This window comes from Schistocerca gregaria, chromosome 8 (genome assembly GCF_023897955.1).
Source record: "Schistocerca gregaria isolate iqSchGreg1 chromosome 8, iqSchGreg1.2, whole genome shotgun sequence".
Lineage (NCBI taxonomy): Eukaryota > Metazoa > Arthropoda > Insecta > Orthoptera > Acrididae > Schistocerca > Schistocerca gregaria.
The window spans coordinates 96090427-96103445 of NC_064927.1; the positions used below are offsets into that span (position 1 = coordinate 96090427).

At 51.7% G+C, this 13019-nt stretch overlaps 8 non-coding genes across 8 annotated transcripts; all 8 read left to right on the forward strand.

Moving 5' to 3' along the window:
• The first annotated feature begins 139 nt into the window (after positions 1-139).
• On the forward strand, positions 140-211 carry Trnag-ccc (transfer RNA glycine (anticodon CCC)). The gene has a single exon. It is a non-coding gene; the product is annotated as a tRNA-Gly (tRNA).
• Positions 212-1879: 1668 nt separating this feature from the next.
• Trnag-ccc (transfer RNA glycine (anticodon CCC)) lies at positions 1880-1951 on the forward strand. The gene has a single exon. It is a non-coding gene; the product is annotated as a tRNA-Gly (tRNA).
• Positions 1952-3629: 1678 nt separating this feature from the next.
• Trnag-ccc (transfer RNA glycine (anticodon CCC)) lies at positions 3630-3701 on the forward strand. The gene has a single exon. It is a non-coding gene; the product is annotated as a tRNA-Gly (tRNA).
• A 1668-nt stretch (positions 3702-5369) lies between these two features.
• Trnag-ccc (transfer RNA glycine (anticodon CCC)) lies at positions 5370-5441 on the forward strand. The gene has a single exon. It is a non-coding gene; the product is annotated as a tRNA-Gly (tRNA).
• Positions 5442-7109: 1668 nt separating this feature from the next.
• Positions 7110-7181, forward strand: Trnag-ccc (transfer RNA glycine (anticodon CCC)). The gene has a single exon. It is a non-coding gene; the product is annotated as a tRNA-Gly (tRNA).
• A 1678-nt stretch (positions 7182-8859) lies between these two features.
• Positions 8860-8931, forward strand: Trnag-ccc (transfer RNA glycine (anticodon CCC)). The gene has a single exon. It is a non-coding gene; the product is annotated as a tRNA-Gly (tRNA).
• Positions 8932-10599: 1668 nt separating this feature from the next.
• Trnag-ccc (transfer RNA glycine (anticodon CCC)) lies at positions 10600-10671 on the forward strand. Its single transcript has one exon. It is a non-coding gene; the product is annotated as a tRNA-Gly (tRNA).
• Positions 10672-12359: 1688 nt separating this feature from the next.
• On the forward strand, positions 12360-12431 carry Trnag-ccc (transfer RNA glycine (anticodon CCC)). Its single transcript has one exon. It is a non-coding gene; the product is annotated as a tRNA-Gly (tRNA).
• The last annotated feature ends 588 nt before the right edge of the window (positions 12432-13019 follow it).

A 13019-nucleotide genomic window follows, 5' to 3' on the forward strand; every position in this document is an offset into this window, starting at 1 on the left:
AGTGCATCGCCCTGGGAGCGGCGTGGACCCGCGTTCGGGTGTGCTGGCGGGCAGGGCGCCTGCAGCAGGGTCGCTTCGGCCTCTGGTGGGAGCAGGGGCGGCAACGGATCGCGACACAGGATGCGTGCAGCGGAATGCAGCGGTGGTGGTGTAACGGTCAGCATGGTTGCTTCCCAAGCAGTTGATCCGGGTTCGATTCCCGGCCACCGCAAAAGGACTGTCACTTTTGCGTAGCGCAATAGTGTGTGTTCAACACCATGCGATCCTCGAAATTGCCAAGTGTCGCTGCACAAGTAGTATCTGCTCGTCTCTCGCCTCGTTGCAGCTAAGTGGGCGGCCCCTTCATCGTGTGTCGACTGCCGCTCGCTGCCGCTCGGCGGTAGGGCCAATATGACAGAAGCAGTACGACAATCGGCTGCGAGAAACACGGTAATCAAGAGTACCTTTCCTTTTCAATTCGAAAAGCTAAATTTTCATTTACAAATTTCCCAATTCTCACTGCTCCCCTACAGTGTTATCTACGATATTTGAGAAATTATCTGTGGATTCGTACGGTTCTGTTACTGCCAAATTCGTTCCTGCACTTTACTTTCGCTCTTTTTGCAAAGAACCTCTTTAAATTTTGGATCCTATGTTCGTTAACGTAATTTAAGTTGCTGTGGGAGGCATCATAGCACATCAACACTGTAACACAAAAGGGGGAGAGTGGGGGTGAAAGGGGAAAGGTCCAATAGCACGCAGAGATCCCGCCTATCACCCATGTAATCACTAACCACGCCCACCTCTGCTTAACTTCATTAATCGAAAGGGAGCCGGCCGTTGGCGACCCCTGAGCGAAACGTTCAGACTTGTAGCTCGATGTGCAGATCATTTGGAATCTACGTGGCAGAGTCTCGCGGGAGACTGCATTTCCTATTAGCGGAGAAAGTGGGATGGCCTGTGGAGGGATCGAACCCATGACCTTCTCGCTACCAGCACGACGCTATACCCCACAGGGCTAACGAGCCACGCAACACTGTCGCATCAGCAGTCCAAAACCGCAAAATCATCTCCTCTTCCTTAAAAACGGCCCCGCCAATCACGTGAGCATGTATCTCTTTTCCTTGACTTTCTCTCACCTTATACTTGGAACCCAGAGCAGCAACACCACGAAGACGAAAAACGGCCCTGAGAAGATTTCTCATCTCAGCCTGGAAAATTGACGTTCCGGTACCAGTAATCGAACCCTGGCCTCCTGTGTGAAAGCCAGGTATCCTAGCCACTAGACCATACCGGACATACCTCAAGTATCAGCTACGTGTGAATGGGTCCAGATATATTTCTCCTCCACGAACTTTACGGCCGAATCTGGCGCCAACGCTGAACTCTGTCCGCCACCACGATCCCGCTTACTCACTCCCAAAGCGCCCAAGTCATACTACACAAACATCGCTTTCAGTCTCAAGTGTGAGTAGCAAAACAATAATTAGTAATAACTGGAAACAAACACTCTCACGTTGACGCAAAGGAGCCTGGGTGGTAATAAACTGTAAATGCGGCCTTACCTCGCAAAAGCTATGCTGTGCGTTTCACCGTCGTGGAGAGAAAATGAAATGGCTGGGGAGAGGGTCGAACGTACGCCCTTGAGAAGACGTCACGCGCTGCCCACTGCAACAGGGAAGCACACAGGAATTCTTTTCCCACCATGCCGAACACGAAAGGGTGGACTTCTCAGCGGAAGTCAGTCCTGCGTCTAGTTACAGTGCATCGCCCTGGGAGCGGCGTGGACCCGCGTTCGGGTGTGCTGGCGGGCAGGGCGCCTGCAGAAGGGTCGCTTCGGCCTCTGGTGGGAGCAGGGGCGGCAACGGATCGCGACACAGGATGCGTGCAGCGGAATGCAGCGGTGGTGGTGTAACGGTCAGCATGGTTGCTTCCCAAGCAGTTGATCCGGGTTCGATTCCCGGCCACCGCAAAAGGACTGTCACTTTTGCGTAGCGCAATAGTGTGTGTTCAACACCATGCGATCCTCGAAATTGCCAAGTGTCGCTGCACAAGTAGTATCTGCTCGTCTCTCGCCTCGTTGCAGCTAAGTGGGCGGCCCCTTCATCGTGTGTCGACTTGGCTCGACTGCCGCTCGCTGCCGCTCGGCGGTAGGGCCAATATGACAGAAGCAGTACGACAATCGGCTGCGAGAAACACGGTAATCAAGAGTACCTTTCCTTTTCAATTCGAAAAGCTAAATTTTCATTTACAAATTTCCCAATTCTCACTGCTCCCCTACAGTGTTATCTACGATATTTGAGAAATTATCTGTGGATTCGTACGGTTCTGTTACTGCCAAATTCGTTCCTGCACTTTACTTTCGCTCTTTTTGCAAAGAACCTCTTTAAATTTTGGATCCTATGTTCGTTAACGTAATTTAAGTTGCTGTGGGAGGCATCATAGCACATCAACACTGTAACACAAAAGGGGGAGAGTGGGGGTGAAAGGGGAAAGGTCCAATAGCACGCAGAGATCCCGCCTATCACCCATGTAATCACTAACCACGCCCACCTCTGCTTAACTTCATTAATCGAAAGGGAGCCGGCCGTTGGCGACCCCTGAGCGAAACGTTCAGACTTGTAGCTCGATGTGCAGATCATTTGGAATCTACGTGGCAGAGTCTCGCGGGAGACTGCATTTCCTATTAGCGGAGAAAGTGGGATGGCCTGTGGAGGGATCGAACCCATGACCTTCTCGCTACCAGCACGACGCTATACCCCACAGGGCTAACGAGCCACGCAACACTGTCGCATCAGCAGTCCAAAACCGCAAAATCATCTCCTCTTCCTTAAAAACGGCCCCGCCAATCACGTGAGCATGTATCTCTTTTCCTTGACTTTCTCTCACCTTATACTTGGAACCCAGAGCAGCAACACCACGAAGACGAAAAACGGCCCTGAGAAGATTTCTCATCTCAGCCTGGAAAATTGACGTTCCGGTACCAGTAATCGAACCCTGGCCTCCTGTGTGAAAGCCAGGTATCCTAGCCACTAGACCATACCGGACATACCTCAAGTATCAGCTACGTGTGAATGGGTCCAGATATATTTCTCCTCCACGAACTTTACGGCCGAATCTGGCGCCAACGCTGAACTCTGTCCGCCACCACGATCCCGCTTACTCACTCCCAAAGCGCCCAAGTCATACTACACAAACATCGCTTTCAGTCTCAAGTGTGAGTAGCAAAACAATAATTAGTAATAACTGGAAACAAACACTCTCACGTTGACGCAAAGGAGCCTGGGTGGTAATAAACTGTAAATGCGGCCTTACCTCGCAAAAGCTATGCTGTGCGTTTCACCGTCGTGGAGAGAAAATGAAATGGCTGGGGAGAGGGTCGAACGTACGCCCTTGAGAAGACGTCACGCGCTGCCCACTGCGACAGGGAAGCACACAGGAATTCTTTTCCCACCATGCCGAACACGAAAGGGTGGACTTCTCAGCGGAAGTCAGTCCTGCGTCTAGTTACAGTGCATCGCCCTGGGAGCGGCGTGGACCCGCGTTCGGGTGTGCTGGCGGGCAGGGCGCCTGCAGCAGGGTCGCTTCGGCCTCTGGTGGGAGCAGGGGCGGCAACGGATCGCGACACAGGATGCGTGCAGCGGAATGCAGCGGTGGTGGTGTAACGGTCAGCATGGTTGCTTCCCAAGCAGTTGATCCGGGTTCGATTCTCGGCCACCGCAAAAGGACTGTCACTTTTGCGTAGCGCAATAGTGTGTGTTCAACACCATGCGATCCTCGAAATTGCCAAGTGTCGCTGCACAAGTAGTATCTGCTCGTCTCTCGCCTCGTTGCAGCTAAGTGGGCGGCCCCTTCATCGTGTGTCGACTGCCGCTCGCTGCCGCTCGGCGGTAGGGCCAATATGACAGAAGCAGTACGACAATCGGCTGCGAGAAACACGGTAATCAAGAGTACCTTTCCTTTTCAATTCGAAAAGCTAAATTTTCATTTACAAATTTCCCAATTCTCACTGCTCCCCTACAGTGTTATCTACGATATTTGAGAAATTATCTGTGGATTCGTACGGTTCTGTTACTGCCAAATTCGTTCCTGCACTTTACTTTCGCTCTTTTTGCAAAGAACCTCTTTAAATTTTGGATCCTATGTTCGTTAACGTAATTTAAGTTGCTGTGGGAGGCATCATAGCACATCAACACTGTAACACAAAAGGGGGAGAGTGGGGGTGAAAGGGGAAAGGTCCAATAGCACGCAGAGATCCCGCCTATCACCCATGTAATCACTAACCACGCCCACCTCTGCTTAACTTCATTAATCGAAAGGGAGCCGGCCGTTGGCGACCCCTGAGCGAAACGTTCAGACTTGTAGCTCGATGTGCAGATCATTTGGAATCTACGTGGCAGAGTCTCGCGGGAGACTGCATTTCCTATTAGCGGAGAAAGTGGGATGGCCTGTGGAGGGATCGAACCCATGACCTTCTCGCTACCAGCACGACGCTATACCCCACAGGGCTAACGAGCCACGCAACACTGTCGCATCAGCAGTCCAAAACCGCAAAATCATCTCCTCTTCCTTAAAAACGGCCCCGCCAATCACGTGAGCATGTATCTCTTTTCCTTGACTTTCTCTCACCTTATACTTGGAACCCAGAGCAGCAACACCACGAAGACGAAAAACGGCCCTGAGAAGATTTCTCATCTCAGCCTGGAAAATTGACGTTCCGGTACCAGTAATCGAACCCTGGCCTCCTGTGTGAAAGCCAGGTATCCTAGCCACTAGACCATACCGGACATACCTCAAGTATCAGCTACGTGTGAATGGGTCCAGATATATTTCTCCTCCACGAACTTTACGGCCGAATCTGGCGCCAACGCTGAACTCTGTCCGCCACCACGATCCCGCTTACTCACTCCCAAAGCGCCCAAGTCATACTACACAAACATCGCTTTCAGTCTCAAGTGTGAGTAGCAAAACAATAATTAGTAATAACTGGAAACAAACACTCTCACGTTGACGCAAAGGAGCCTGGGTGGTAATAAACTGTAAATGCGGCCTTACCTCGCAAAAGCTATGCTGTGCGTTTCACCGTCGTGGAGAGAAAATGAAATGGCTGGGGAGAGGGTCGAACGTACGCCCTTGAGAAGACGTCACGCGCTGCCCACTGCGACAGGGAAGCACACAGGAATTCTTTTCCCACCATGCCGAACACGAAAGGGTGGACTTCTCAGCGGAAGTCAGTCCTGCGTCTAGTTACAGTGCATCGCCCTGGGAGCGGCGTGGACCCGCGTTCGGGTGTGCTGGCGGGCAGGGCGCCTGCAGCAGGGTCGCTTCGGCCTCTGGTGGGAGCAGGGGCGGCAACGGATCGCGACACAGGATGCGTGCAGCGGAATGCAGCGGTGGTGGTGTAACGGTCAGCATGGTTGCTTCCCAAGCAGTTGATCCGGGTTCGATTCCCGGCCACCGCAAAAGGACTGTCACTTTTGCGTAGCGCAATAGTGTGTGTTCAACACCATGCGATCCTCGAAATTGCCAAGTGTCGCTGCACAAGTAGTATCTGCTCGTCTCTCGCCTCGTTGCAGCTAAGTGGGCGGCCCCTTCATCGTGTGTCGACTGCCGCTCGCTGCCGCTCGGCGGTAGGGCCAATATGACAGAAGCAGTACGACAATCGGCTGCGAGAAACACGGTAATCAAGAGTACCTTTCCTTTTCAATTCGAAAAGCTAAATTTTCATTTACAAATTTCCCAATTCTCACTGCTCCCCTACAGTGTTATCTACGATATTTGAGAAATTATCTGTGGATTCGTACGGTTCTGTTACTGCCAAATTCGTTCCTGCACTTTACTTTCGCTCTTTTTGCAAAGAACCTCTTTAAATTTTGGATCCTATGTTCGTTAACGTAATTTAAGTTGCTGTGGGAGGCATCATAGCACATCAACACTGTAACACAAAAGGGGGAGAGTGGGGGTGAAAGGGGAAAGGTCCAATAGCACGCAGAGATCCCGCCTATCACCCATGTAATCACTAACCACGCCCACCTCTGCTTAACTTCATTAATCGAAAGGGAGCCGGCCGTTGGCGACCCCTGAGCGAAACGTTCAGACTTGTAGCTCGATGTGCAGATCATTTGGAATCTACGTGGCAGAGTCTCGCGGGAGACTGCATTTCCTATTAGCGGAGAAAGTGGGATGGCCTGTGGAGGGATCGAACCCATGACCTTCTCGCTACCAGCACGACGCTATACCCCACAGGGCTAACGAGCCACGCAACACTGTCGCATCAGCAGTCCAAAACCGCAAAATCATCTCCTCTTCCTTAAAAACGGCCCCGCCAATCACGTGAGCATGTATCTCTTTTCCTTGACTTTCTCTCACCTTATACTTGGAACCCAGAGCAGCAACACCACGAAGACGAAAAACGGCCCTGAGAAGATTTCTCATCTCAGCCTGGAAAATTGACGTTCCGGTACCAGTAATCGAACCCTGGCCTCCTGTGTGAAAGCCAGGTATCCTAGCCACTAGACCATACCGGACATACCTCAAGTATCAGCTACGTGTGAATGGGTCCAGATATATTTCTCCTCCACGAACTTTACGGCCGAATCTGGCGCCAACGCTGAACTCTGTCCGCCACCACGATCCCGCTTACTCACTCCCAAAGCGCCCAAGTCATACTACACAAACATCGCTTTCAGTCTCAAGTGTGAGTAGCAAAACAATAATTAGTAATAACTGGAAACAAACACTCTCACGTTGACGCAAAGGAGCCTGGGTGGTAATAAACTGTAAATGCGGCCTTACCTCGCAAAAGCTATGCTGTGCGTTTCACCGTCGTGGAGAGAAAATGAAATGGCTGGGGAGAGGGTCGAACGTACGCCCTTGAGAAGACGTCACGCGCTGCCCACTGCAACAGGGAAGCACACAGGAATTCTTTTCCCACCATGCCGAACACGAAAGGGTGGACTTCTCAGCGGAAGTCAGTCCTGCGTCTAGTTACAGTGCATCGCCCTGGGAGCGGCGTGGACCCGCGTTCGGGTGTGCTGGCGGGCAGGGCGCCTGCAGAAGGGTCGCTTCGGCCTCTGGTGGGAGCAGGGGCGGCAACGGATCGCGACACAGGATGCGTGCAGCGGAATGCAGCGGTGGTGGTGTAACGGTCAGCATGGTTGCTTCCCAAGCAGTTGATCCGGGTTCGATTCCCGGCCACCGCAAAAGGACTGTCACTTTTGCGTAGCGCAATAGTGTGTGTTCAACACCATGCGATCCTCGAAATTGCCAAGTGTCGCTGCACAAGTAGTATCTGCTCGTCTCTCGCCTCGTTGCAGCTAAGTGGGCGGCCCCTTCATCGTGTGTCGACTTGGCTCGACTGCCGCTCGCTGCCGCTCGGCGGTAGGGCCAATATGACAGAAGCAGTACGACAATCGGCTGCGAGAAACACGGTAATCAAGAGTACCTTTCCTTTTCAATTCGAAAAGCTAAATTTTCATTTACAAATTTCCCAATTCTCACTGCTCCCCTACAGTGTTATCTACGATATTTGAGAAATTATCTGTGGATTCGTACGGTTCTGTTACTGCCAAATTCGTTCCTGCACTTTACTTTCGCTCTTTTTGCAAAGAACCTCTTTAAATTTTGGATCCTATGTTCGTTAACGTAATTTAAGTTGCTGTGGGAGGCATCATAGCACATCAACACTGTAACACAAAAGGGGGAGAGTGGGGGTGAAAGGGGAAAGGTCCAATAGCACGCAGAGATCCCGCCTATCACCCATGTAATCACTAACCACGCCCACCTCTGCTTAACTTCATTAATCGAAAGGGAGCCGGCCGTTGGCGACCCCTGAGCGAAACGTTCAGACTTGTAGCTCGATGTGCAGATCATTTGGAATCTACGTGGCAGAGTCTCGCGGGAGACTGCATTTCCTATTAGCGGAGAAAGTGGGATGGCCTGTGGAGGGATCGAACCCATGACCTTCTCGCTACCAGCACGACGCTATACCCCACAGGGCTAACGAGCCACGCAACACTGTCGCATCAGCAGTCCAAAACCGCAAAATCATCTCCTCTTCCTTAAAAACGGCCCCGCCAATCACGTGAGCATGTATCTCTTTTCCTTGACTTTCTCTCACCTTATACTTGGAACCCAGAGCAGCAACACCACGAAGACGAAAAACGGCCCTGAGAAGATTTCTCATCTCAGCCTGGAAAATTGACGTTCCGGTACCAGTAATCGAACCCTGGCCTCCTGTGTGAAAGCCAGGTATCCTAGCCACTAGACCATACCGGACATACCTCAAGTATCAGCTACGTGTGAATGGGTCCAGATATATTTCTCCTCCACGAACTTTACGGCCGAATCATGCGCCAACGCTGAACTCTGTCCGCCACCACGATCCCGCTTACTCACTCCCAAAGCGCCCAAGTCATACTACACAAACATCGCTTTCAGTCTCAAGTGTGAGTAGCAAAACAATAATTAGTAATAACTGGAAACAAACACTCTCACGTTGACGCAAAGGAGCCTGGGTGGTAATAAACTGTAAATGCGGCCTTACCTCGCAAAAGCTATGCTGTGCGTTTCACCGTCGTGGAGAGAAAATGAAATGGCTGGGGAGAGGGTCGAACGTACGCCCTTGAGAAGACGTCACGCGCTGCCCACTGCGACAGGGAAGCACACAGGAATTCTTTTCCCACCATGCCGAACACGAAAGGGTGGACTTCTCAGCGGAAGTCAGTCCTGCGTCTAGTTACAGTGCATCGCCCTGGGAGCGGCGTGGACCCGCGTTCGGGTGTGCTGGCGGGCAGGGCGCCTGCAGCAGGGTCGCTTCGGCCTCTGGTGGGAGCAGGGGCGGCAACGGATCGCGACACAGGATGCGTGCAGCGGAATGCAGCGGTGGTGGTGTAACGGTCAGCATGGTTGCTTCCCAAGCAGTTGATCCGGGTTCGATTCCCGGCCACCGCAAAAGGACTGTCACTTTTGCGTAGCGCAATAGTGTGTGTTCAACACCATGCGATCCTCGAAATTGCCAAGTGTCGCTGCACAAGTAGTATCTGCTCGTCTCTCGCCTCGTTGCAGCTAAGTGGGCGGCCCCTTCATCGTGTGTCGACTGCCGCTCGCTGCCGCTCGGCGGTAGGGCCAATATGACAGAAGCAGTACGACAATCGGCTGCGAGAAACACGGTAATCAAGAGTACCTTTCCTTTTCAATTCGAAAAGCTAAATTTTCATTTACAAATTTCCCAATTCTCACTGCTCCCCTACAGTGTTATCTACGATATTTGAGAAATTATCTGTGGATTCGTACGGTTCTGTTACTGCCAAATTCGTTCCTGCACTTTACTTTCGCTCTTTTTGCAAAGAACCTCTTTAAATTTTGGATCCTATGTTCGTTAACGTAATTTAAGTTGCTGTGGGAGGCATCATAGCACATCAACACTGTAACACAAAAGGGGGAGAGTGGGGGTGAAAGGGGAAAGGTCCAATAGCACGCAGAGATCCCGCCTATCACCCATGTAATCACTAACCACGCCCACCTCTGCTTAACTTCATTAATCGAAAGGGAGCCGGCCGTTGGCGACCCCTGAGCGAAACGTTCAGACTTGTAGCTCGATGTGCAGATCATTTGGAATCTACGTGGCAGAGTCTCGCGGGAGACTGCATTTCCTATTAGCGGAGAAAGTGGGATGGCCTGTGGAGGGATCGAACCCATGACCTTCTCGCTACCAGCACGACGCTATACCCCACAGGGCTAACGAGCCACGCAACACTGTCGCATCAGCAGTCCAAAACCGCAAAATCATCTCCTCTTCCTTAAAAACGGCCCCGCCAATCACGTGAGCATGTATCTCTTTTCCTTGACTTTCTCTCACCTTATACTTGGAACCCAGAGCAGCAACACCACGAAGACGAAAAACGGCCCTGAGAAGATTTCTCATCTCAGCCTGGAAAATTGACGTTCCGGTACCAGTAATCGAACCCTGGCCTCCTGTGTGAAAGCCAGGTATCCTAGCCACTAGACCATACCGGACATACCTCAAGTATCAGCTACGTGTGAATGGGTCCAGATATATTTCTCCTCCACGAACTTTACGGCCGAATCTGGCGCCAACGCTGAACTCTGTCCGCCACCACGATCCCGCTTACTCACTCCCAAAGCGCCCAAGTCATACTACACAAACATCGCTTTCAGTCTCAAGTGTGAGTAGCAAAACAATAATTAGTAATAACTGGAAACAAACACTCTCACGTTGACGCAAAGGAGCCTGGGTGGTAATAAACTGTAAATGCGGCCTTACCTCGCAAAAGCTATGCTGTGCGTTTCACCGTCGTGGAGAGAAAATGAAATGGCTGGGGAGAGGGTCGAACGTACGCCCTTGAGAAGACGTCACGCGCTGCCCACTGCGACAGGGAAGCACACAGGAATTCTTTTCCCACCATGCCGAACACGAAAGGGTGGACTTCTCAGCGGAAGTCAGTCCTGCGTCTAGTTACAGTGCATCGCCCTGGGAGCGGCGTGGACCCGCGTTCGGGTGTGCTGGCGGGCAGGGCGCCTGCAGAAGGGTCGCTTCGGCCTCTGGTGGGAGCAGGGGCGGCAACGGATCGCGACACAGGATGCGTGCAGCGGAATGCAGCGGTGGTGGTGTAACGGTCAGCATGGTTGCTTCCCAAGCAGTTGATCCGGGTTCGATTCCCGGCCACCGCAAAAGGACTGTCACTTTAGCGTAGCGCAATAGTGTGTGTTCAACACCATGCGATCCTCGAAATTGCCAAGTGTCGCTGCACAAGTAGTATCTGCTCGTCTCTCGCCTCGTTGCAGCTAAGTGGGCGGCCCCTTCATCGTGTGTCGACTTGGCCCGACTTTGCTCGACTGCCGCTCGCTGCCGCTCGGCGGTAGGGCCAATATGACAGAAGCAGTACGACAATCGGCTGCGAGAAACACGGTAATCAAGAGTACCTTTTCTTTTCAATTCGAAAAGCTAAATTTTCATTTACAAATTTCGCAATTCTCACTGCTCCCCTACAGTGTTATCTACGATATTTGAGAAATTATCTGTGGATTCGTACGGTTCTGTTACTGCCAAATTCGTTCCTGCACTTTACTTTCGCTCTTTTTGCAAAGAACCTCTTTAAATTTTGGATCCTATGTTCGTTAACGTAATTTAAGTTGCTGTGGGAGGCATCATAGCACATCAACACTGTAATACAAAAGGGGGAGAGTGGGGGTGAAAGGGGAAAGGTCCAAGAGCACGCAGAGATCCCGCCTATCACCCATGTAATCACTAACCACGCCCACCTCTGCTTAACTTCATTAATCGAAAGGGAGCCGGCCGTTGGCGACCCCTGAGCGAAACGTTCAGACTTGTAGCTCGATGTGCAGATCATTTGGAATCTACGTGGCAGAGTCTCGCGGGAGACTGCATTTCCTATTAGCGGAGAAAGTGGGATGGCCTGTGGAGGGATCGAACCCATGACCTTCTCGCTACCAGCACGACGCTATACCCCACAGGGCTAACGAGCCACGCAACACTGTCGCATCAGCAGTCCAAAACCGCAAAATCATCTCCTCTTCCTTAAAAACGGCCCCGCCAATCACGTGAGCATGTATCTCTTTTCCTTGACTTTCTCTCACCTTATACTTGGAACCCAGAGCAGCAACACCACGAAGACGAAAAACGGCCCTGAGAAGATTTCTCATCTCAGCCTGGAAAATTGACGTTCCGGTACCAGTAATCGAACCCTGGCCTCCTGTGTGAAAGCCAGGTATCCTAGCCACTAGACCATACCGGACATACCTCAAGTATCAGCTACGTGTGAATGGGTCCAGATATATTTCTCCTCCACGAACTTTACGGCCGAATCTGGCGCCAACGCTGAACTCTGTCCGCCACCACGATCCCGCTTACTCACTCCAAAAGCGCCCAAGTCATACTACACAAACATCGCTTTCAGTCTCAAGTGTGAGTAGCAAAACAATAATTAGTAATAACTGGAAACAAACACTCTCACGTTGACGCAAAGGAGCCTGGGTGGTAATAAACTGTAAATGCGGCCTTACCTCGCAAAAGCTATGCTGTGCGTTTCACCGTCGTGGAGAGAAAATGAAATGGCTGGGGAGAGGGTCGAACGTACGCCCTTGAGAAGACGTCACGCGCTGCCCACTGCGACAGGGAAGCACACAGGAATTCTTTTCCCACCATGCCGAACACGAAAGGGTGGACTTCTCAGCGGAAGTCAGTCCTGCGTCTAGTTACAGTGCATCGCCCTGGGAGCGGCGTGGACCCGCGTTCGGGTGTGCTGGCGGGCAGGGCGCCTGCAGAAGGGTCGCTTCGGCCTCTGGTGGGAGCAGGGGCGGCAACGGATCGCGACACAGGATGCGTGCAGCGGAATGCAGCGGTGGTGGTGTAACGGTCAGCATGGTTGCTTCCCACGCAGTTGATCCGGGTTCGATTCCCGGCCACCGCAAAAGGACTGTCACTTTTGCGTAGCGCAATAGTGTGTGTTCAACACCATGCGATCCTCGAAATTGCCAAGTGTCGCTGCACAAGTAGTATCTGCTCGTCTCTCGCCTCGTTGCAGCTAAGTGGGCGGCCCCTTCATCGTGTGTCGACTTGGCTCGACTGCCGCTCGCTGCCGCTCGGCGGTAGGGCCAATATGACAGAAGCAGTACGACAATCGGCTGCGAGAAACACGGTAATCAAGAGTACCTTTCCTTTTCAATTCGAAAAGCTAAATTTTCATTTACAAATTTCCCAATTCTCACTGCTCCCCTACAGTGTTATCTACGATATTTGAGAAATTATCTGTGGATTCGTACGGTTCTGTTACTGCCAAATTCGTTCCTGCACTTTACTTTCGCTCTTTTTGCAAAGAACCTCTTTAAATTTTGGATCCTATGTTCGTTAACGTAATTTAAGTTGCTGTGGGAGGCATCATAGCACATCAACACTGTAACACAAAAGGGGGAGAGTGGGGGTGAAAGGGGAAAGGTCCAATAGCACGCAGAGATCCCGCCTATCACCCATGTAATCACTAACCACGCCCACCTCTGCT